The 26,477-nt window shown below is 35.8% G+C and overlaps 1 long non-coding RNA gene across 1 annotated transcript; it reads right to left on the bottom strand.

Annotated features, from left to right (window-relative positions):
• Positions 5,256–15,216, bottom strand: LOC110401569. The gene is made up of 6 exons (XR_002440433.1): positions 14,654–15,216; positions 12,925–12,961; positions 11,420–11,554; positions 10,942–11,084; positions 8,259–8,601; positions 5,256–7,066 (listed from the first exon to the last, which is right to left on the bottom strand). It is a non-coding gene; the product is annotated as an uncharacterized LOC110401569 (long non-coding RNA).

A 26,477-nucleotide genomic window follows, 5' to 3' on the forward strand; every position in this document is an offset into this window, starting at 1 on the left:
ATTGTCCAGGAGTAAAAATCTTGAGGGAAAGGATTTTAACATTACATGAAATTTTCATAATTAAGAAATTAATTCCCACTGCGGAAGGGAGCAACGCAGAGTTCAGCTTCGAGTCTTGGGGTGGCTAGACACGTGGCTTTCAGAAATCACAAGGAAAGACCTAGACAGGAATAAATCTTATACATCCTCTGAGGCTTATTATGACAATTCCTATTTTGACTTCTGATGAGAAGAAAAGTACCTTCCATCTCTATGGCTCAGTAGTCTTCCTGCCAGTTTGACTCTTGAATTTATGTAAAGCAGAAGCACATTATAGTGGCTGAAGATTCCTTTGTTAATTTGTAGTGGTCATTAAAGTGGCATAAATCTTCTCTCATGTAATTTGACTTCCCATTGACTACATTCCACATGTACTTTTTCTGCTAGCCAATTCAGCAGGGGGGTTGCAACTGGATGATCTTTAAGTTCCTTTCCAACCTGAGCCATTCTATGATTCTATGATATTGCCTGACATATACCCTCAAATGATAAATTTTAACTCTTTGAATTTAGCAGGATTCAAACATCTGAATATATATGTTTTAATTTTGTCATTCTTCTTAAAATCTCCCAGCTCTTCACTTGTATGAAAAAATACTCTCTTTTATCTCACAAAGGCACTGTGAAGTTAAATGCAGTAAAAACCATGAAAAAGTCAGTAATCATTGCAACTGAGGTCAAAAACCTTGGATAAATTCTTAATCACTGATATATGGAAAAAATAAAAATAAGGTTGTATCTAGTAATTAGTGAATAACAAGTAAATTGGTTTTAGTTGGTGGCTTCTTATATCAAACTTGTGTGCATTCAAAATATTTGACCCCTCCTGTGTCTGAGCAACAGGATCAAGGGTACAACTGTTTTCATGCTATAGTAAGGAGGCTGTGCTAATACAGCCTTTTTTGAGCCTCTGAGATTATCTTCTAATGATGACCCTTCCTTTGACTCAAGAGTGAGGGCATTTGTGTATAGATGATAGATATATATTAAACATTTACTTCTAGACAGTGTGCTACTTCTCATTATTAAATCAATGCTTGAAAATTGCAAGTGCACTGGCAGAAATAATTTCCACTTATACAAAGATGTCACTTAACAGGAAAAATTCCTACTAAGTCAAAATCTCCTCTGCTGTCCCATTTATTTTTGCTGTAGAGTAAAACTTGATGTCACCTTTGTCCAAAGAAAATATTTTTTTGATTGTAACACTGAAGAGAGTATAGAAAAATGCATGCAGTAGTCAGTAACTTTTGCTTCTAAGAAATCCAGAGACAGAAGGGCAAAGTTCGTAAAGTTTTAGAATCCATTTTCTCCTCTCCCTGCCATGTTTTACTTCTTTGTTACTTACCATTTTTGGTGAAAACCTAATATCCCTTCATTTTCAGATACACTTCAGCTGTGTCTAGGCTGTCTGAGCATTAGAAGGCTGGTAGAAAGAGAACTTGAACCTATGTCCTCTGTTTAACACTTAGGTTATCTGATCTGCAGCCTACTCTTCTTTCTTACTCTTCCTAGTTCCTTTGCAAAGGTTCTGATTTGTTCCTAAGGCAGAACAAGAAAAATCACTGAAATATTTTAAAATTCAAGGAGACAGAAAAAGCATTTATGGCCAGATTTAACACTGATTCATTCGCAACAATAAAAACAGAGGGGTTCAGTTTTTATTCAGTACCCTTCACGATATTGACACAATGTTATCCTCACACCATCATTGAAAACAAACAGTACTTTATGTAGTCATTTTTAATATATTATTTTGATGTATTGAATCAAGTTTATTGTTCATTAAGGAAGAGAAATGCTAATTTTGAATTCTATTGTCTCTGGAGCAGCATGGTCTTTAGGAAACACCTGCAGAGCACTTCAAAAATTCAAAAATTATTTAATAACATGTGCTAGCTTTGTTCTGAACTGACATAGGCTTATACCTTGGGCATTATTGACTGAATAAAGCTCTACATTCGTTATATCTCATTTGAACTCACATTTATTTAAAAGAGGACCCGTATGTTTCTTGCACAAAAAGATCTCTATATTGCAAGCTTTCATACATTTATCTTTAGTTATAAAGCAGAAAATAAAGCACAGTTCCAATTTGAAATAGACTATTGTTAGTTTAAAAAAAAAAACAATTTATCCTTTGATATTATTCCTATTTATCTTGACTGTTTTTTGTTTGTTTGTTTTTAAAGTTCTGTACATCCTCCTTATAATCCTACTGGAATTCCACAGCTACTGCATTTACATCCACAGCACATTTGCAGAATTCCAAAAGGTTTGTTTTCTTCCATGTAATGTAGCAAAAAGAAATCTTCCCTGAATACAAAACATATCTGTTTTGATTATGCAAACTGTTGTGTGTAATTTTGCATCTTCTTTTTATATCATCATGTCCATTGAATCCATTTTAAAGGGAAATCAATTTCTAGTCTAAAATGTTATCCTAAGAGCAGCTCCCTTTTACTGACATGATTATGATTAGGAAATGTAGATCACTGCATGTGAATACATTAGAAAAGAATTTTTCTGATCTAAACTCTACAAGAGAACAAAATATACCACAAATAAATAATCAAGCAGCTAAGTTTGAAAATAAGTCATATGTTGCAAAGTTAAATAAAACATAGCTAGTTTGATCTGAAAAATAACATATATAATTTACAGCAGAGAGAATCCAGCAACATCATTTTTAATTGGGTAGTAGAAGTGCTAAGGTGACAGGACTGAGAACAGGTAAATCATCTAGGAATAGAAATGCTCTAAGACTGAAAGCCAGCTGGTGTAGTGCTTCTTTTGTGTCAGTGATCCATGCTGCATTCTGTAATAGGGACTGTTCAGACAGTCTGTTGCACAGCTGTTCTTCCTTAGAAACAAACAGTCAGGTCTGTTAGTGGTATCACTCTGCAGGTATTATAATGACAGTAGGGTTTTTTTGGCTTTGCTTTGTTTTTCAATTTTCTTTGAATGTGGTATTCATTTCATTGAGGTGAAGCAGAATCATGGGGATTTAAATAAAAGTTGCTTTATGTTGCCATCCGCACTGGATAAAGTACATTTAATGTAGCTGTAGAGGGAAACTGCTGGAGGCCATCTATTTTCTGATACGTATTTTTATGTTGCTATTATTTTGGCGAACAGAAGGCATGGGAGGATTATTTTGTTGATAGCTGTTATTTAATATTAGACATAATTCATAAAACACCTGCATCTTCATGACTTTATCTAGAGAGTTTGATTTTTCAAGGCCAAAATTTGGTTTCTGCTCCACTCAGAACAGAGAATTCCCAGAAGACACAGGATACTATAATATGTTTCAGACTATTCAGTGTATCTAGAAAAAGAAAACACAGCTGGAATAAATCTCTGACTCCTGCCATGTGAAGGAATGGTCTGGATCATGGACTGCCAGCTACTATGGCAAGTTTAGACGAGTAGTCCTAATCTTCTTCAATAAAATTGGCAATGTTCTACATTCTGAACACAGTAATTTTCCTCCCAAGCATAGAATCAAATCATAAAGGATCATAAATATTTTTAAAGTCATAAACGAACTATGTCACACCACTAATTAGCTGATTATTTTAAAAACAAACACAAAATTAATTATGCCTGCTAGTGAGATATATTTTTTCCCCACATAGTCCTTATGGAAGGAATCTGGCAAAACAACTTATAACAATGTTGTATAATAATATTCCAGGACTGGGTTGCTGCTGAAATGGTCCCAACTGTGTGTAAAATAAAGTTTAAATTTTTGGGGGGCTGTACCAAGGATAAAACAGGAATGTGTTGAGCTGAAATGCAAGGTGAGAGGGGTGATACTTGGCTTAAAATGCTCTGGAAGCAGAAATGGTTGAGATGTTGTTAGGGCTGAAAGGAGTTACAGAGTTGATGACATTATAGACGGCTATTTCCCACAATGACAACAAGGAAGTTGCTGTTTATTGTAATTTTTTTACTTTTTTATGGCTTTCCTGTCACTAGAGCAGGCTGAGTAACTTCACTGTGTTCCTTTTCCCTCACCAACTCTGGACAAAGAAAGCTACTGAAGGAGACTATGTAACCTTGGTGCCAGATCCAGGCTTATGTCTAAAGGCAACGCTGAGTGGAGGGCACTGCTCTCCAGTACACAGCAGGGACGGACCTGCAGATGCCAGAGTCTAATCCAGCTACAGTGGAAGCGTTGTGACAAAAAAGAAACTGAACCACAATCAGCAGTGCTTATTGCTTGTTACCCAGCACGTATGCATTACTTGTTGACTATCATTTTTGAGTGTTGGAATTTATACCACAATACAGACTGGTGTCTGGATCAAAATTCTGGGACTTGGTACTATGCAGGCAGATGATAATTTCCAGAAATACCAGATCCAGTATATTCCAGTAAAGGAATCATAGAAACTTAGAATTGCTTGCATTGGAAGGGAACTTAAAGATCATCTAGTTCCAAACCTCTGTTGTGGGATGTGACTACAAACCTTTCTTCTCAGTTTGTACCATGAGGTGATATGTGTTCTTATTCCCATTGCTTTAAGCTTCACCATGGGTACCCTCCAAAAGACCTCAGGATTTAGACCTAAGAGCCACAGTAAATGTTGTGACTGAAAAATGCAAAATATAGGAGATATCAGGACTTTCAGTTATTATAGAAAATTACTCCACAACCATTTTAATGAAAACCACATTTCTGTTTGAGAAAAAAGTTGGAGACTTTGAAGAATCATTTCCATGATCAGATGTCAATGGTTTACAGGCAGGTTTGGCCTGGTTCCGTGACTAATGGGGCGGGGGTCCCACGGGCCCACGCCCCTGGAAAGGGAAAAGGGAAAAAGAGTAGGAAGATGGGCCTGAAAACAAAAACAGCAGCAATGGTCTGAGGAGAAACAAACTAATTTACTAAATAAGATATCGGAATGCAAAATAACACAATATAATACAATATAATTACAATTTAAGCTAATAAATCCAATAAAATGAGAGAGTGTCCAAAACTAAGATAGGCCTTACTCTAATGCTGACGGTGAGATGGCTGGGGAGCGAGATGCTGCCAGGAGAAGAGATGGGCAGAGAAGAAAAGTCTCGTGGTATGCAAACAGTTTTTATCTTTCCCTCTGAGCGGAAAACGGTAACAACAGCAAAGTCCTCTGGAAAGTGTAGTTCTTCTCTTCTGAGAACCAGGTACCCGGAACTATCCACAATCCACGGAACTGGAGCATTAACTCTTTAACTCCCAGTGCACTACATGATGTTATGATATGGAATACCGATAACCAAAAATCGTAAAACCATGACATCAAAATGAACAGCTGATAGGTACACCAACATAGAAAGAAGCTCCTTAGTCTACTGCATTTATTATGATAATTTTTTTTGGCAGAAACAGGACAACAAGGATATGATATCTCACATGGTGACTGTGCTAAATTCTCATTAGCCAGATAGGAGAAATCATTACTGTTACTTTTTTGAAGTGAGAAATTAGGGATTTAATCCAAAAGCAACTGAAGCCCCAAAAAAAGACTAAAATGATTGGTATATAAGAAAGTAATATAGATACAAAGTGTCAGAGTGACACGGATCTGCAGACTCAGTAAAAAGAATGTATAACATTATGGAAGCTTTGGAGGGTCATTGAGGTAGGGGAGAAGGCTCTTTTTTTCCTTTTTGTTCTAAGAAGTGTTCTTTTAAGAAGAAAGAGTTGCTAGATGAATAAAATTATTTTTCTTTCCCAAGATGACTACAAAAGTAAGTACCATTGTTTTAAGACACTGAACCAATCACCAAGCAAGTCAAAGGAGAGAATAAAAAATGTGCATCAGTGATGGGATGCTGGTATATAAAGAGGACGTTTATCTCAAGGAATTCCTATTGCTTAAAAATGTTTTAGTTGAGACATTACATGCCTATGGATTTTCTAAAAATTGAGAGGGAAGTTTATAAGATAATGGGTGTGTCCATCCTATTATCTTAAATAGCATCATACTGTGAAAGTCTCTTAAAGAAGCAATACTGCTTTCCCTGCAGCTTTGCTGATTTAGTTTGATATGTATTTTATTTAGCATTGTTTTTTGTTATTGCTCCTACATCTTTTAAATAAGATAATAGTGATTCCACATATAACCAGCAAAAACTATTGCTTTCTTCTCTAGTTTTTCCTTTTCATGCACCCTTTGTATAGCAGTTATCAGCTGATCTAAACTGACTTGGGAACTATGTGAACTGCTTTCTGTTGGCCTTTTGATCTTGATGGAAATAATAGAATATATTGGGAACTAAAACTTCCGTGTTTATCGAGTTGGCTTCACAATTGACTGGAGATGGATAAAGACTACTACGCTTCTCTCTCAATACTTCGGGAATATTTTTGCTATGTTTATCAAAACTTAAACATTTATGAGGATAATTTTGATAGATGCTGTCCTTTTTCATTTATTACGTACTTGATTTATTTGGCAAAGCCAAATAGACAGTAAAAATCTATTAAAAAAATAATCATCTAATAGGTGATTTAATTAGTGCATGTATGTAGAAAATGTAATCTGTGGTAATTACCTATAATTATGTTTTCCTTGCAACTTAAAATAACTTGTCTTTTTCAGTAGGGAACAGCCCTTTTTTTTTTCTCCTTCATTTTCCACTGCTTCACATAGCATTCCTCACATAGAGAAAGAATTCACTAGAATTTTAACTAGGAGAAAACCCAAAGAATTCACAATTGTTCATAGTTACTCAGGCACAGAAACACTGAAGAAGAAAAGGTATAAATATGGAGGTCTAAAGGAGTATTTAAATTACAGGTATCATATAAAACAACAAACAATGTAGATTATTAATGAAAATCTTACCAACATTGAGATCTATCACTCATGAGTGTCCCATAGGAAAGTGATGCAGTCTTGTGCGTTTAATTCCTGTCATGAAACCGCTAGTCCTGTTTATGTATCTGCTGTTTATATCTCTGTATTTGGGACACTTAAGAAGGACTTGGGAGAACTTGCCATTTGGTAGAGTGTTGAGGTGGGTAGATCTGTGGGTAGAATACACAGAAGGAAAATATAATTGAGTCAGAACATTGCATATATCTGAACATCATAATGCACTAGCACAGATAGTGAAGAATTATTAACATTCTGCAAGAAGTCTGTGAGAAAATGTCAAAATATGAAAAGGCCTGCCCAGGAATAGCTATTAAAGTTTGCATAAATGCTCCAAAACATATATGCCCCAAAGCATGCAGTCACAGATGCGTGGTGTGTAGAACATATTACTGAATTCCCATACTATGGGAAATGTAAGTAATTCAGTATTGGAATAAAAAGCTAGAATATCAGCATTTTCCACAGGTTTCACTTTGGTATTTTCAATTGAACAGATGATGTGTATATTCCCATTTTAATCTGAGATAACTGGAAACATTCAATTTAAACTTGGTCCAATAATATTAGATATTTCTTTTCTTTCATATAACATCCCAACTCTCTTTCCTGAGGTGCAGTGAGAGTCCTGTATATGAGCACATACCAACAGTGGGTCTTTTAAGGGCTCTTAAGAGCTTTTAAGAGTGAAGTAAAAGCTTTTGAGGCACTTTGCCAATTAAGAAAGATTAAAATATTGTCAAGAACATAACCTTTTAATAGTAAACTGATACATAAAGCATACGTTACAACAAAAGTAGTTTCAAAACAAAGTTAGTTAATTTTTTGTTTCCTAGTTGTAGACAAATATTTTGGGTTTGATTCTATTTCTGAAAATTCATGATTTTCTTTTAAAAGCTTGTCTAGATTGAAAGAGTATTTTCTCTTTGAACTAAGCTCTCTGACTGGGTTGAAGAAACATTATGCTCCAATGGTCATCTTCATTCTTGATGTTTAACATGAAGAGAAGTTGCGCATATTTTTCTAGTGGTACAGTACACAGTTATGGATGGAGATGTAAAGATAACAACAAAAATGTCAAAAATGTTACTTAAGTTTTAACGTAACCACACTGGAGATGTTATCAAGACATTAATAATAAAAACAGGACTTTTCTTTAAAATGTTGAATTAAATAATTTTGTATAGCAATGTTGAACCATGAATTGTTTGCTTTTAAAACTAGCGCAGATCTAAATGAGGTAGGGATGATATCAACTTTCTTAGAAATTCAGTAGAATTTAGTAGGCAACTACTACCTACATTTAGTAGGTTTAACAAGAGGCATCTGTGTGATTTCACTTACCTCTGCCAGCCAAGTACCAGGAGTCCATGATGCAGACATGTCAAGAACAGATAACGCTAGATTCCAAAATCCACACTAAGAAACCGTATTTTGTACACTTTTGCACCCACAGGTTCCATGGCTTGCACTGCACTTCTCATAGCCTGTTGTTTCTCCTCTCTTTGACACTCACAACAGTGACCATGACAGCACATCACCAGTGCTGCGCAATTCTCTCTTTCTTGATGCTGTCTCATGATACCGTCACTCAAGCTGAGGCTTCCTTTCTTTCCACCACTTCCCTTTTCGCTGAATGGAAGTATGACTGTGAATCCTATAAAATCCTTTACCAAAGAATTTGCAACTTTTCCAATGAAGAGACCGAAAGGGAAAAAAAAGTTAGCATATGCCTTTCCAATAACAGATTCAAGGAAATGCAGCCTAAAATGTGTCTCAGAGGTGTTTATTGTTTGGGATGGCACTTTTACAATATGAAGTAGCAGAATATTTTGTCTGGTGCTATTTCTATTATTTTAATATTTTGTGTACACAACAGATCTTATCTGTATGTTTGCAAAATATGCATTATATTCTAGCAGTTGTCCTTTAAGGAAAACAGGAACCTGATTCTGGAAGATGTAGAAGAGAGTTTTAAAGACAGACTGTGATATGTAAAAGCTGCAGAGGGCTGTTTAAAATTGACATCCATAGTTCTGGTATAAGAGTTGAGTGCCATTTGAAATAATTTTTTTGATCATCAGGGTAAAGCCTGATGCATGAAATTCACACTGGAAAAAAATAACATTTTAAACGACGAATTCCTAGTTTTCCATTTATTTAGTCATGACATCCTGGGATGTCACACACCTCAGTTCAATAAGAGCTAGAAATTTTATTTTCATTTCTAGTCTGAATTAATCCATAGCTAGTAAATGTCTGCTTGCTTTTTGTCAGCATGGCTTAAGTTCATTCTTTCTCCTGATACCTAATGGAAGAATGCATACATAGTAATCATCCTCCCTCTTTCAATCTTCTAGAACAGACAGAACAACAAGGTCTTTCATCGCTCTTTAGGTAAGACAGGCTCATCCATAATCTGTTCATCTTACTAGGCTTTCCCTTCTCCTTTTCAGTTAAAATTTAGTATTTCTGAATGTTACTGACCATAACTATACATGCATTTCACATGAGCTTTCATATATACAGGTAGATCATTTCATACTAGTATTATTATACAAACATAGGAGTTAGTGGAAATGATCTCAAACTCAGATTCTATGTTGTCTGACAGCAACTTGAATATCATACTATCACCTCTTTCTCTCCTTGCTTAATTCAGGCATTAGATCTAAGAAACAGAAGCAGACCAAACAAATCTTAATTCCCTGTTCATTGCAATATTCTTGAGCTATTTGGAGGCATACTTTTTCTCTTATCCTATGACTATCCATAAGTATAGCTATGCTCTATTTCACATTGTTATTTCTAAAACATCAGTTCAGTTCACTGTAAAAATTCAATATTGTGCAGCTCATGTAATTGCATATAGCAATAAATCATGCACCTTTATCATACCACTTATTCCTACTCGTTGAATATATAACTGTCAAAAAACAACTATGCCATCATATTTCAGTAAAACAATCTGATTTTATTGTGGCTTTCACTCATTCCCAGATGTCCTTCCTTCCTTGAAAGGAGACAAGCCTGGGCGATGCCAGATTAAGATGAAATATCATCACCGCAACATATTAATTTTTCTTTGAAGATCTTAAAATAGCTTTCTTATGCTTTTGCTGGAACATTTTCCATTTCCCTTGAAGGGAAAAAAATATGGATATGAAAATCATCATCATAACTTGAAACTGAGTGGTGTATCCTCAAAATGTGGGTTGCAAATTTAACTGCAGTGGCACAGACACTTTGTAGAAATAAACAAATGTATACTGTTACACCGGAGAAAACATGTCCTTTTTGAAGGCTGCACCCTTTACACACAAGGAAAAAAGCTGAATGTAAATGAGTAATATTTCCCAGGCATATTTATGAGGGATATGCAAACTAGGTAAAAGGCAACATCTCTTAAGTGAATTTTAGCATCATGGGCCTGTCTTCTGAATCAGGTATTTTTTACCTTTAGACATTTTTCTTGTTCTTGTGAAATACTTTATAAAAAACTTCAAAGTGACATTGAAATATAAAATAAAATAAGAATAAATGATTAAAAACTATTTGTATTTATCCAGCACTTTCATTATCAGTCAAGATAGAAGTGAGTTAGTAAAATACTACTAGGGGAATAATCAAATACAAGATAGCAAGCAGGAAAATTGTATGTAAATACACATAGGCAGAAAAACACAAAGTTCAGTCACTATAGGCTCTTTGTTTTGATACTGAAGGATTGAACTATCTTATTGGGATTTTATTTATGACTTTTCTGCTATTTTACCATGGCAAAATAGTTCCCTTTTTATAACTAGTCTTCATGCATTTCAGCAGTTCTCTGTGTTCTGTCCACATTTCTCCCTCAAGGATCATTCATTGGTAAGATAATCAGACTTAGACTTAATCCAGAAATATTTTTGTATTATGCTACTTATTTTCATAAGTCAGGGGCCTTTTTAATAGATAACATAAAGAAAGAAACAAAAAGCTAGAGGCAGCTTTCTCTTCTTCCTTTTTAATCATGAGCATACTGTACCTTCCTACTGTGATGCGTTTCTTGTGACAGTCATGGCTTAACTGCATACATCTCAACATCTTCCAGAAGACAAGGGACCTCTCTTGTTTAATCTTGTGAAGCTCTGCTCTGTCAGCCTCGATGGGGCTAGCTCTTCATCTGCCCTGCGCAGTTGAATTGGATGGGCTGAGAAGTTAACGTACTCCAGCCTCCCAGTTTAAGTATTTGACATGATTGCTTCTCTAGAATAATTTAAATCACAATTAACCTGGTAGGTCAAACGCAAATACAAGCAGCCAAAACAAACGAAGCAAGTGCAAATATTTATGGAAGTCAGGGATGAAGAGAAAGACAGAAAAAGATGTACTTCATCTGCTTAGACTGAGAATAAATGACATGTGTCCTACTGTCCCTCTCTTTTGCTCCCTTTCCTGTATCCAGATGATTTTATTCTTTTCCTGAAAATGAGGCATGCAAGGCCATGAAGAGAGAAACATACCTGCAAGAAAGCTACGTTCTGAAACTTCCATCAGGGAACACTTTCAGGAGCACTCTCAGGGAGTCAGCTTCACAGGTATATTCATGTTCCTGACTTTAGTTCCCATGGGATGTGATGTTTAACTGCTCACCACCACTAAAAGTGGCAGAAAGAGGGAGAGAAGGATGAGAGCAAAGGAAAACAAAGTTATTTCGTTTTGGCAGAAATGATCTGTCATGTCAAGGTAACTGCCTTTGAGATGGTAATCTTGTCTCTTACCACCCTGAGATATCCACATTTGGGAAACACGTATTTGCTTTTACAGTTCATCTACTTTTGAAATCCTACCATGAATTAGGTAGGATTTAAAACGAAGAGTTTTAAATTTTTATAAAATATCACAACTATAACATTGAATTATTTGATAAAATGTAATATTTGTTAATAGAGCCAAAGCTGATAAGAAAAACCATTAGGAAGTGTTGGGTTTAAGGGATTTCATGGGCCCTAAAACCTCACACTGAACTTAGGCACATCACACTTTGTATAGTATGGATTTTCCTAATAGGTCTAAAATTGTAGCATATAGACAGAAGCACTTATTTACCACAAGGATTTGCTAGGTTAGATTCAGATATTGTATTTATGGAAGCAAGAATAGATGCAATGATGAAATTCTCAAACGTGGATATCCCCTATAAATATGAAAGACATTACAATGCTGTATTAATATGAGACCCAATCTTCTGTACTACAGTAATGATCCTCCCTTGCTCGCACTGAATTCACCTCCTTCTCCTGACTGTCCAGTGTCTCTTGTCTTCCCCTTCTTCCTATAAATAATTTCCTCCCACCTACCCATATGGCCAGCCAGGAGATACACTTTTCATCAGCTGCTTACAGCTGAGAGGTTGGTTAAAAGCCCAGCCAGGATGCACACCCTGCTTTTTATAACAGTACACATTACTGCTAAATAGCTGGCGTGCTAGAGAAACTGCTCTGCGGGCTGCATGAAATCCTTGACCCGTATGTTATGCAGGTCTGTTCTCCAGCTTATTTTTGTTTATTTCTCTGCATGTCAGTGGAACTGTGGATGTGGAACTGTGATCTGTTTTCTTGCAGAAAAATATCAATAGATACGAAAGGCAGAGCGCTTTCATGGATCTATTATCATTTATTTTTAATATGAAGTTTCATGCATAGTAGTTGGCCATCTCAGACTAAACAACATATGCATACACCTGTATCATGATTTAGGATTTATGCTGGAATTTAACAATAACAAAACTTGTCAGAAGCTTTAACGATGGCTAATGTGACAGGAAGAAGAAGCACTCGAAGTTCAGTTTTGCTTCTTAAAAAAAAATGACCGAAAAAAGTCCATACTTCTTTTCTGAATATATGTATAGCTGCTACTAAATCTAAGAACTTGTTTAGCACAGATTTGATTTTCATTACACTTTCCTCCCCCCAGACCATGCCTTCCCCAACTTTGAGTAAACAAGGAATAAAAAAGCTATTCTTACAGTATAGCAGCTCCCAGTTGCCATAAAAGCTTTAGTCCTGAAGGAAAAGAAAGACTTTATATCACTTGAACTCAGATCTTCATTGCATTCTAGAAGTTCTAAGCCTTTATAATGCTCAAAGAAATGCACAGCATTAGCTGTGAGGTATCAACCATGAGTTGTTGTGTGCTGTGCCAGTAAAAAAAAATTAGCAAAATTATGACTCCAGTGAGGAGAAAGGCGTAGTATTAGAAAGTAGTAGTAACTAAGGTGGCAAGTGAGAATGTGGGATTCATATGGATGAATACTGTGCCTTTTAAGAAAACAGCACAGGGCCAGAGGACTAACCTGGCCATCTCATGCTGTTGAGGGAGACATACACTAAAGCTTAACATATTGATAAATAAAAGCTTTTTTTCTAGCTAGTTGGAAATGGAAAATATTTCCATAAGATTACAGTGTGGTAGCTCATTGTTGACAAGATAGTCATGAGCACCTGAATCACTCAGCTGTGCGTATCAATCATCTAAGCAGCATGATTTAACACTGTGCAAAGTGGCTTATTTATATTCTCCATTATTTATAGTAAAACCGTGATTTAACTCAAGTAGGGGCAACTAGTGCAAGGAAAACTTGTTTGTAATTGCACAGTTGTAGAGATATAGGTTGGATAAATGTGATGCAATGGAAGAGGGAAGAGTAGTAAAATAGGAAAAAATATTAGTGTAGAAAAAACTCCATGATTATCATTTCAGAAGATTATTTCTCCTTACCTATGTAGGTCACTCTAAAATAATGCCTTCTATTTATTTCCATGGAAACTACAACGGCTACAAAGAGCACAACAACTCTCTTTGATAGAGCAAATCCTTAGTTCAACATAGTCACCACCATTAGCTGTGAATTTTCACCAGCAATGAACAAGAGCCTGCATGACAGGCTCATAAAAATCTGTATGGCTGTTTGGAATGTGACTTGTCTTCCACAATGCTGAAACACACCACCCACAGCCTCACTGTGCTCATATCCACTGTTTGGCCTCCACTGCCTTCAGCAAGTGTGGATGAATGTCATGGATGCAATTTGTTCTGCATAGAGGAATTCAGTGACACACCTTTGCTTCACGTGCACTTCCATATCTGACACTGCTGTATTAGACTGCCCCTCCACTGCCATTTCTCACACAGCAACAAAACATTACAGAATATTGGTGGGAAGGCTCAACCTCTAGTGCCACACCACCACCATCAGCCTCTGATGCCATGAGCCAACATAGTAAAATAGGAAGCATTACTTTCAGAGCAGCCCTTGTGTGAGTATGTCTAGAAAACACTGGATTTGTTAGTTCACTAAGAGCGTATTGTAGCATAGAAACAGTGCTAACAAGTTGATCACCTTGGTGAAGTGTTTTCCCTATTATAAGCAATAAGAAAAGTTTCTCACTTTAAAACAAACAGACCATGATTTTATTATAGAGTTGCAACAGAGTAAGGGGAATTAAGTATGGTTTAAGAAATCTTAAGTATAGAAAGATGAAAAACACCATAACACCAAGGTAAGGTGTTAAAAACCTTGTTCTTGTCACCTATTCTATAATAACTATCCATATTTGTATTCTCTTTGTGTGGTACAATGCAGCATAAGCATGTTGCAGACAGTTTCGCAGAGGATGATGCAAGGATAGGAGACAGCAGATACAGTTGCTTTAAAGCAGTTTTGGATCACCCAAGAAAGAAGGAATATTGCTTACCCCATCATGAGGATTAGGACTCACCAAACACTGAAAAAGAAATAACCTTGTGCCTGCCAACCCTTAAGTAAGGTTAGGGAGTGGTCCACTCCTGGTCACACAGGTGAATTGCTTCCACCTGTCCTCCTAGGGCTGGCTACCCCCATTTCACCAGGAGCTCAATCACTGGTTCAGACTGTGACCTAACTGTTCTCATACAGATGGGAAATGAGTTCAGAGGATAACTCATGCATCTACACACACCCTTAACACCTCTCAAGTTGTTTAAGTGAGGGATGCTTACAGATATGACAAAATAATTATGTAAAAGCAAATCCTATCACATCTGTAGCTGACTGCAGAAAACTTCCAGCCTGGAACACGAGCTAGCATCCATTTTAAGTAAGACTTGGCCACAGAGATGTATATTTTCAGTAGGTGAACTCCATCTACACTTCATGTTATAAAATACACTGTGTACAGAGTGAATTTTTATTCTGTGTTCCTCACTAATGGTTTTCACCCAACTTTCACAGATTCCAGATTTCTTAAATACAGGAAAGAATTTATAATTGTATCCTAAATCTGATGCACTTGTTAAATTTAGTTAAATTGATGAAGGAAGAAAAACTCTTATCAAAATGTAATATGGAGAAACCACACTTTAGCCTGTGAAGAAGGAAAAATGATTCTAAATTTTGAGTAAGTATCAGAACCACGATATTCTTGCTATTTTTTGCTGTTGTGTTTTGGAATATACTTTTAATGAATTCCAATTTTTGTGTAAAATAAATTCACATTATGTGGGACCATCTTATGGTCCTGACTGTACACATCACCTATCATTTGGTTATTATACTTTAAAGCATTTCAATTTTGTACCATTACTCTTTTACTCATGTATCTTCTCCCTGCTATGAATAAAATGACTGGTTGAACTTAGGCTCAAATCAAGTTGCAGATTCTTTAACCTAGTAATGTTTATGATAGAACAATGAAATGTCATTCTACCTCAAACGGTGGGTAAGATATATATACTAAACACCACTGAGTAATTCTTATCGGGAGGATGTACATGAAATAATCTAGAAAGTGTAAAGTCAAATGCATATAGCCAAAAGAGGGATGATTTCATGAAATTATCTTTGTTTAGCTGTAATCTGCTGTTATGATTTTTCCCACTAATTGTTGAAAAGCTTTCAATTCACTCTTCACCTGAGTAATTCATAACAAACTGATGAAGAACCGATCTGAACTTATTTAATCTGAGCTGCTAGGTGACTTAAACATATTGAATAATTATAGTACATAGGAGTTTAAATGGATTGAAAGTTATGACAAGAGTTTCTACAATTGAGAACCTTTCAAGCTCTGTATACTTAATCTGAACGAAGACTGGTAGAAGGTGTAGAAAGTTTGAACCTTTGCAAAAAAAAATCTTTAATCATGGAAAATAGAATTCAAACTCAATCTGTAAAACATTTTATTGAACTTTAGTCATATCAGATATAATGTATATTTCCTCAAATTGTCCACTTTCATGGAACACTCATAGTGAGACCTGCATAGCTAATTTACACCTATTTATACAGCTCATCCAAAAAGTTCTGTGTCTTATACAACTATGTGTGTTTATTTGAAAAATTAATTAAAATCTGAAAAATTATTTTAAAGACAGGGAACCTACTAAGTTAAACAAAGAAGTAATAGCACTGACATTTGTATAGAGGATCTTTACAAAACTACCAGTTGCTACTACTAAATGCAAAGTATATTTTTTATGAACATTTTCTAAAATGGACAGGAAGGTTATAACTATTGACAATGATGATTGGCCAATTTGAGAATCATTTTCCAGAATTAATGTTGTTTGTGCCAGTCTTACTTGGTGAGTTACAAATCAAGCACAGGATAGTATTTGATTCACCTAACTTTAGATGGATGCACATTCCAAGCTAAGTGTTGCTCTTCACAGAATCACAGAATCGTGGAATTGTAGAAAGGGACCTCTAGAGATCATCCAGTCCAACACCCCTGCCAAAGCAGGCTCCCCACAGCAGGTTGCACGAGTAGGCATCCAGGCAGGTCTTGAACGTCTCCAGAGAAGGAGACTCCACAACCTCTCTGGGCAGCCCGTTCCAGTGTTCTGTCACTCTCACCATGAAGAAGTTCTTTTGCATGTTGGTGAGGAACTTCTTATGCTCCACTTTATGGCTGTTTCCCTTTGTCCTGTCCCCACAGACCTCCAGAAAGAGGTTGGCCACGTTCCTTGTCTCCCACACTTAAGATATTTTATAGACATTAATCAGATCCCCTCTTAGTCTTCTTTTCTCAAGGCTGAACAGATCCAGGTCACCCAGCCTTTCCTCACAGGGGAGATGCTCCAGGCTCTTTATCATCTTTGTGACCTTTCACTGGACTTCTAGGAGACTCCTGACTTTTTTGAACTGCGGAGCCCAAAACTGGAAACAGTATTCTAAATGTGGCCTCACCAGGGCAGAGTAGTGGGGGAGGATCACATCCCTTGAACTGCTAGCCATGCTCCTTTTAATGCACTCCAGGATGCCATTGGCCTTCTTGGCCACCAGGGCACACTGCTGGCTCATGGCCAATGTGTTGTCCACTGGGACACCCAGGTCCTGCTCCACAGAGCTCCTCTCCAGTAGGTCATCCGCCAGCCTGTACTGATACATGCGGCTGCTCCTCCACGGTGAACTCCAGACTGCAGCTTACATCTTAGTTGTAATGATTGGAATTACCCTCCTGGAGATAAATATTCCACTGATTGCAGGACAAGCTGGGAGTATGAACGCAGATAAGATATATTAATATTAAAATGATCCAACATAAACCATGAAAATGGCATCCTGGCTTGTATCAGAAACGGTGTTGCCAGAGGAGTAAGGAAGTCATTGTCCCTCTGTACTCAGCCCTGGTAAGGCCCCACCATGAGTACTGTGTCCAGTTTTGGGCCCCTCACTGCAAGAAGGACATTGAGCCGTGGAGAATGTTCAGAGGAGGCAACGAAGCTGATGAGGGGTCTGGAGCACAGGCCTTATGAGGAGTGGCTGAGGGAGCTGGGATTGTTCAGCCTGGAGAAGAGGAGGCTCAGGGGAGACCTTATCACTCTAACTACCTGAAGGGAGGTTGTAGTGAGCTGGGGGTCAGCCTCTTCTCTTGTGTAACTAGTGACAGGACGAGGGGGAATGGCCTCAAGTTGTGCCAGGGGAGATTTAGGCTGGACATTAGGAAGTACTACTTTTCTGAAAGAGTGGTCAGGCGCTGGAATGGGCTGCCCAGGGAGGTGGTTGAGTCACGGTCCCTGGAGGTGTTCAAGAAACATTTAGATATAGCGTTGAGAGACATGGTTTAGTGGGGTTATTGGTGGTAGGTGGATGGTTGGACTGGATGATCTTGTAGGTCTTTTCCAACCTAACTAATTCTATGATTCTATGAAAATAATAATTTTTTTTTGCTTGCCTACCCTGCTAACCAAACTCATTTTGATATAAATTAGGAAATGGTAACACAGATAATTTAACCAGTGGATCTGGCAGGGAAGCATTGTCTGGCAAGAGGATAGCAACAAACAATTGGGGGTTGGCTGGAGTTGGTAATCTCTTCACCTGGTCCTTTGGGAACAGTAATGCAGAAACAATTACACAAAGATCCCAACTGTATCTTCCTCTGAAGGGCATCTTTTTTTTTTTTTTTTTTTTTGGTCCAAAGTCTTCAGTCCCCTCATTTACAACCAGAAATAACGCTGCGGTTTCCTATATCTAATTTAAATGTGGGTAAAAGGAAGAACTACATATTCTAAGTAAATAGACCTCACAGAACATGAGCCACATTAGATCAATTTGTATTAAAATAATATTGCTGTAAATTGTAAGGAAATAATCTTGTAGTTTGCAGACTGAATTTTTGATAAAGTTTATTAAAGAAACAGAATGCTTTCAAAACTCAAAAGTATTTGCTCTATTGAGATATTATGGGAGAGCTCTTGGAGTTGGCATAGGCAAAAAAAAAGGAAAGACAGAAAGAGAAATGCTTTACCAACACTTTGTTGCATAGTTATTTTGGAAACTGATGACAAGAAAACACCAGTCTATTTCTTTCTGATACCTTATATTTAGCAAGTCTAAATATTGCAACTTTTCAGTAAATGGTGCAGCGATAAGCTTACTGATAGCAAACTTGTTCAAAAAGAGAAAATCTGTGCATTTGTAATTTAGTGACCTAGCTGTTTGCCGTTTATTACTGTTACTGTCACCACAACTAGCTGTTTTATGAATTAAGAGAATGTGATCTTTATGTGTCTTGATCATCTACAAAGAAAATTTGTGGGTAAAGCAATTTTGCTTTAAAATATTTTTTCTTGGGTTCAGTTTTCAGGAAGCTTAAAGAGGAGTTCTGCCTTGGATGCTTAAATAGTGTTTCAATATATACAATATTTTAATTAATACGTCAGTGTACAAAATGTATTAATTATTATTGTACATTTTTACAAAAAGGTTGTAATTTTCAGACAGTATGGATAAGTTATTCAGAAAATCTGTAAAAGAGTTATACATAACAAAAGTATGATACTGCTTTAAGTACTGACACAGTCCCACACTTGCAAGAGCATTACTTTTTTCTATCACATATTCAAGAATATTTTCATAATTAGATCAATCACAAAGAAAATTTGAGCCATTAATTTACTCAAAATACTACTGAATACTTTTTACTAAATGTTTTGAATTTATTTCTTCTGGAGAAATTTCATAGCATTTTTTACTATTCTTGTACTATATAAATTTCAATCCATTTCTAATTAATGTGAGCAGTCAGAGGACCACACTCTTTTCTCACTGTGGTGAGTAGCCTTTGCTAGTAATTGAATGGTAGCCTTAAACAAGGTGAGGTCATGAAGCTTATTTATCTGACATGGTGAATTCTACGCCTATGTAAGAGGGAAAAAGGATGTTTTTTTGCCCTCAGGGTATTAGTCATGGTCCATAAGTTCGTGGGAAAAATGTAGGACGTCTCAAAAGTTTGTTCCTATTATTTCAATTTTTCTTAGACTTCATTTGAATCCCAAAGTGAATTTGCTATTATTCCTTTGAAGGATGCATAGGAGGGTACCAACAGTCTTTGAGGAGCAACACCTGCAGTTGCATTCAAAGGCATGACTTTTCCAAGCAGTTTCTGAGCTGCCTGGTATTGTTTCAGGAAGGATAAAGGCCTAGGTTTTTTACCTGACTGGCAGAAGCATTCCACCACCAATAGAACTCTAAACATTGTTTTAGAAGTAATGAGTCCTGCTGGTTTCATCCTGCAAGACCTTGAAATCCCACAGGGCAATGTGGTTAGAAATAAAACAGAAGCCTGAGGCTTTTAATGAGTTTCCTATCCACAGATGCCATCAAGCTTTTATACTATTCATTTTATTTCTACAGCTTCAACAAAGGATCCCAGAGTTGTGGGCAATACTCTGACAAGTGCAGTTCAGAAACTTGGCAGAAATCTAGACTTCAGACAATAAAAGATCACTGAAAGAAGTAAAATAAAATGCAAAATGATAAAAAATGAACTTCAATATGGGATACTTTAAAAAGTGAACATAGTGCAATTCATACAAGCTAAACTGCTTGGAGCATAGAATAAGGATATGAGCGTGGGTTTCTGTGATGTTACAGAGGTTATGATGACAAAGAAAAGTGAAATGAATAGGGCCAGTGAGAGGTCAGTGTGCATTTTGGGAATGTCCTTCATGTAACACTAAACTGATCATTCTCAACCTCCTCACTGTATATAGGTATTAACTATTTGAAGTCTACTGTACAGTCAGAGAAAATGAAGGATGTTAATGAAGAAGCAGTTTTTATTTTTCCTTGTGAGATGACAAGGGTAAAAGCATCTGCGGCTACATAGAGAGATGTTGAATATGCTTGTGTGCATTTATGAGACATAACATTTCATTTTACTTTTCCACATTTCACCTCTCTCTTTTATCTCTTTGACCTCTATAGAGCTCCAGTCTGGAATGGATAGTATCATGCAAGCTGTTCTTCATCCCTAGTAAAATACAATTTTCACTTCACAGGTTAAAAAACTTTTATTTTTCTGCCCCCCTGCAAAAGAAATTCTCATAAAGAAGCATATAAATGTTTTTTTTTTTTTTTTCAGTAGTTTCTTCTTGCAGCTGTGATAAACAAGTTCATGTTTAGGATGGTCCAAATCAGTTCCTAAGCCAGAAATTACTTTACCAGTAACTGCAACCCATTTTATGAAAAGAACCAGTTTTCTAAAATTTCCAGAACAATATTTTCATCTTGGGAACTTTCACTAAAAGATTATAGATCTACTGTAAAATCATTATCCATCAATAATAGTTTTCTAGCTATTTTAAGTTGTGCACTTCAGTGGGTTTTAGATGGAGAAACTATTGATTTTATATCAAAACTAAAAATTTCTTAAACCAATAACATCATGAACTCCTCAGGTGTATGCAATGCACAGTTATTGTACTCTAAATTTCAAGGTTTGTCTTTGTTTTGGTTTTTGTTGCAAGAAGAGATGCAATCTGCAAAAAACTCTCTAACCTGTGGAGAACAAGCAGAATACTTTTAAGAAATCAGAATCCTTTTCTCTTCAGCTCTAAATCCTGAAAATGGAGTTTACTTTGTATCTGGATTCACATTTCTGTAATTTCAGCATGGGCTGTAAGCATTGAGTTAGATTCAGCCTTTTGACCTAGTCATGGTTGAACCAGAGAATAGTACAAATGCCTTAAATATCTGCGTACTTCCTTTCTAAGAATTTTCCAGGGCTTTCAGAAATACTCACATGACGAGTATTTCCAGCTCCACAGTTTGGCACTTCTCAAATCTGAACATCTCTCTTTCTGTCTTCCATTAGTATTTACTCAAATTAGCTGTACAATGTTTAAGTTTTACTACTCAGTACTGAAGGGAAACTGCCCTTCCATCCTCATGCTCTCTGAAACTTGTTGGTTTTTTTTTAGTACATCATATGTTATTTACAATGCTGTCATAATAATTGCATTTAGCAGTGAAAGAATTGACTTTCTAAAAATTTGTATGTACACGTATAATACGTAATCATGTAGGCATACGTATACATATGTACATAATTATACACATGGTTACCATTACCAGATCTCATTTGTACAGAACAAAATAATGAAGGATTATAGTGTTTTACCTTTTTAATGAAACCTTTACGTTAATCATAAGTGAAATCAGATAGAATATAATGGATAATGCTGTCAGTAATGATTAACTAGATATCCACTGACAGTTCCCAATATTTGTTATCTATTACAGTTTTAAAAATAAAATTGAAATTACTTCATTTCAGTTGTAGCCTGCAACTACACATTCTTACCACTTATGCCTAAATGTTTATTCCCATATTCCCCTCTGCTGGGTTCAGTTCAACACCTTTTGAAATTAATTGGCTCTTTTACAATAACATTTTGGCATTTCTCATATCTGAACATCTCTGTTAGCATTTGACTAACAATGAGCAAATCATGCTTATTGATTGTACCATCTAGTTTTATACTGAAGTCTTAAATTAGATTCTAGTCCTGTAACTGAATCTACAGCAGCATATGTGTGTACTCAGCACTCCAGTCACTCCAAGTAGGCTTTGGTTTGGTATAGAAACCTAGAGCAGAACATTTGTTTTTGACAGTTTGATATTCAAGGCATAGACTAATTTTCTAAATGCTTCTACATTACCTCCTATAATTTGGGTAATATCCTAAAAAAAGCTATGTAATATTTAGTAATGGTAATAAAAGAATGCAAATATTAAATGAATAATCACAAATTGATTTTTTGCTTTGTTTAAGCTTACATAAATCTTTATGGCAAAGCCAGTTAAAATTCTTTTTGACTTTCAATATACTACACATTAAAAAAAAAAAAGAGTTATATATTAAAGAAGGTAGAGAGAATGTTTTTTAAAATATAAGTTGAAAATTGTGTTTCTTCTAGTTGAATGCAAGTTTAAGTGCTAACTAGTATTTTCAATTCTTACCATGAGATATCAAACAGCATGTGCTTTCTATTTATATTGGTTACCAATCTCAATATTCAGAGGGAGAGTGTATAAAGTTAACAAGCAATTATTTGGCAAATTAGTACTCAACAACCCTGAGTAAATAGGAAGTTTGAAACCTATCTGTTATACAGCTACTTTAATTTGCATAGCACACTGGTGTGTTTGCTTTGCAAATACTTTGCAATGAATCATCATTTGTACTATACAGTCCAAAGAAAAGCAATCAAAATTCACAGCAAGACAATGAAATTAATTATAACTGTTGAATTCTGTGGTGGTAATTCCTCCTCATGCAGGAAGATTAATTGCATTGCACTTTCCTTGCACTCCACTAAATGATCTGATGAATGTATAATCATTTACAGATTTCTCAAATGCTGAAAATTGATTACCTTTGATTAGCTCTGATCTGCACAAAGAGCTCTGACAGAGTATCAGTGAAACATTACAACATTACAGACAAAGTAACAAATGATTTAATTACCAGTGTGCTTATTAATGTTAGATTCCCTGCAGTGATCCTGGCAAATCAGGGGCCTGTAATAGACCTGTGGGTTTCACAGAATTCCATTAGGGTTTAAATAATATTTCTCACTATTTCTCAAATCCTTCTTTTCATGGCTTCTTAATAACTCTAATTAATTCTAATTTGCACAAAAATCCATTGCATCTCCATAAACTTTTAATTAGATCTAAAGTAAAATAAGTCACTGCTTTCAGAGACTGCTGAAAATGCAAACTGCAGCTTTATGTGCTTCCAAATAAGTTTTTCATTGACAAAAGAGATTTCCCTACAAAGGTTTTTAATGAAAGTTTAGAACTAATTTTGAATTTGGCATGTGGTCCAGCTATACTGTTTTAGCTGCAAACATAATAATAGTTGCTCAAACATGAAACGAGTGAAAAAACAGAATGGTAAAATGTTTAGCTAACTAAATGGTAAACATCATTTTAATACTTTTTTTATGTATTGCCAATATATACATTCACTCATTTTGTTAATTGTGGTAGATAAAACACTCTGATTAAGCAGCTACACTTTATGCTGAAAGACTATTTGAAAATGAGATAGCGAGAGAACACTAGCCCAGTTGCAGACTATGCTGAATGTTGTTGGCAGAAAGAAATCAGGCTTTTCTACGTGAACACTTAGATCAGTTCACATTGGCAGCTTCCTTGGTTTTCCCTGGTTTTATGTCATTATATATGACATTAAATTATTATGAAGCAATGACAATGAAAGCCCAGATGATCAGAGAAGTCAAACAGAGCTCAAATTAAGCTCTGTTTCTGCAAGTGTTTCTTCGAGTAAAAAAAAAATGTAGGTAATTAAAAGCTTATTTAGCACTGAAGTACTAATGCATAGACAACTCATAATAACATTTTTATATTTCAATTGTGTAGGAAAGGAGTGACTGTAATACTGCAGGTGTTACTTTGTCATTCTTAATGCACAAGACGGAAAACTTAAAAAACAGAAATATTCAGCCCCCAGTGTGGATGATTACATTTATTACATTCACTGCTGTCAGCAGCTGAAAAGCTATCCATCACACTGAAACAGTGATGAGAGTCAGAAGTCTCGTTTTGTGGAGAAATATTGAAGTCAGATTGTTGATGTCAAAAGTCAAACTCTAGTTCAGTTATCTGTTTTATGAATCTGACTGAGACACATTGTGCCTGTGTTCAAACTGATATCTAGCAGAGCTCATTTTAGCAAATGTGTGATTTAGAAGTCAGAAAAACATTTGTACCAGCAAAATATTAAGAGGAAACTGATAGGGCACTCAACTGCTTTTATATTTAAATACTGCATCATTCAATAATAATGTATCATTTATTTTACTCTGATAGTTAAAAACTTATTATGTATGATACGATGACATTACTGTAGTTATATACAGTAGTCACAACAGTATTTTATAAATGCACAAAAACAATTTGAATATGACTACTTTTACCACATCTGCATAGACTTTTCTGTTGGCATCTGAATACTAATTGTTCGACTGATTTTGCATGTACACACACACACACACATATGAGGAACAATACATTTAACTAGTTTCAAAAGGAAAGGAGAAGACTTACATGGAGGTACACTGACATAAAGATGAGGCAGTGCACATACAATAGCTGAGTGAGAAAATCCAGGGTAGACATGATGAGAAAAAAGGAATGTTTTAAGCACTGAAGACTGAGTACATGCTCACCATTGGAATTGTCTGTCATTACTGACAGTAGTTACCATGCGCTGTATAGCATAAATAGGATTCTTAGAGAAGCAGTATGGAATAAAAATATCTAATGCAGTGTATTTTCAACTCTTCCTAATTCTCCAGGTCTAACTTCTGAAAAGCTGAACAAAATCAGCTGCTTCCTTTCATTCCTTTAGCATTTTTAAAACACAATTTTACAAATAATTGTGACAGAAGCAAGTTTTGGGTAATAAATTATACTGCATGGAAAAACATTAAAATTTAATCAAGAAATGTACTCACAGCTTGGAGAGTACTACTAAATATGAGTCTCTTCAGCAGTTTACATTGAATATTTTACAAGCTTTTCTTAAGGAAGGTGCTTTGTAGCTGAGAGAAAACGTATGCACTACACGTTATTGAACTTGCTACCGTCACTGCAGATTTTGTTCTGTTTAACAAAAACAAGCACAGTTTGTGAATTCAAGTCAGGGAGTTCCTTTTATTTTTGCTAATTTCACCATCCTTTCTCTTTTTAAGCACAGCCCTCAGGGTACATGATGTAATGGTCACCATTATAGACAGAACAGGAAAAAAGGGTATCATGAAATGCAGAATTGAATGGTATTCTTAGAAAAGAAAAATGTATGCCAGATTTTTTCTAAGGGAGCTCTGCTCAAAAACAAACAAATATGCAGATAGTGTACAAAGCTTCTTGAATTATCATTAGTGGTTAGGAAAAAAAAATTGGCAGAAAGAAAGTGGATGGTTTAAAAAAAAAAAGCCAAAATGGAAGGACTAATTCAATGATACCAGATGTAACACATGACTGTGGAGATTGAAGGGTCATGAGTTTGAGTCAAAACTCAACTTCGAGTTAATTGGCTGGCAGTGGGGCTGCACAAATTGCAGAGATAGAGTACTTGTTTCTTAGTGCAGGAGGTCAGACTTCTTATGCATTTGCACTCCTTGCATGGCATCCAGAAACTAACACTCGTGTTTGCTATAAAAGAGCTTGCTTGCTTGTCATCGTTTTAAGCAGAACTGGCTGAGCATAAAACAGATAGTCATTTTAAAATGATTCAAAAGATGTTCAGTCATGAATTATATGTATTTTCTTCCCTGATCTTTTGTCTTTACAAACAATCCAGAAAAGAAACAGCATACAACAGTTAGAGGGAATGTTTTAGCCTGGCGCTATGAATTTATTGCTATGAAAAACACAGATAAAAGATATAAGCTTAACATATTTTCCCTTTGAAAAGACCAATATATTTCTTTCCACCTTGCCCAAGTTGAAATATTATGTTGAAAAGTGGAAAATAATTGTGGTTACTGACTTTGATAGAAAAAGAGATAATTGTTCCTTAAAACATTTAAAAGGGGCAAGTAGGAAGATTTTTTATTATTTTTTTATAAACAGCTTCTAGTTGCATGTGTGGAAACTCTGGCTCCATGCCCAAGATGTACAGCAAAAAACAACATATGGAACTCACCAGCTCCTAAAATCCCTTCCACAAAATTCATGCCACTCCTCACCACAATATAATAACCCACAGAGGGGTGTG

This window comes from Numida meleagris, chromosome 6 (genome assembly GCF_002078875.1).
Source record: "Numida meleagris isolate 19003 breed g44 Domestic line chromosome 6, NumMel1.0, whole genome shotgun sequence".
NCBI lineage: Eukaryota > Metazoa > Chordata > Aves > Galliformes > Numididae > Numida > Numida meleagris.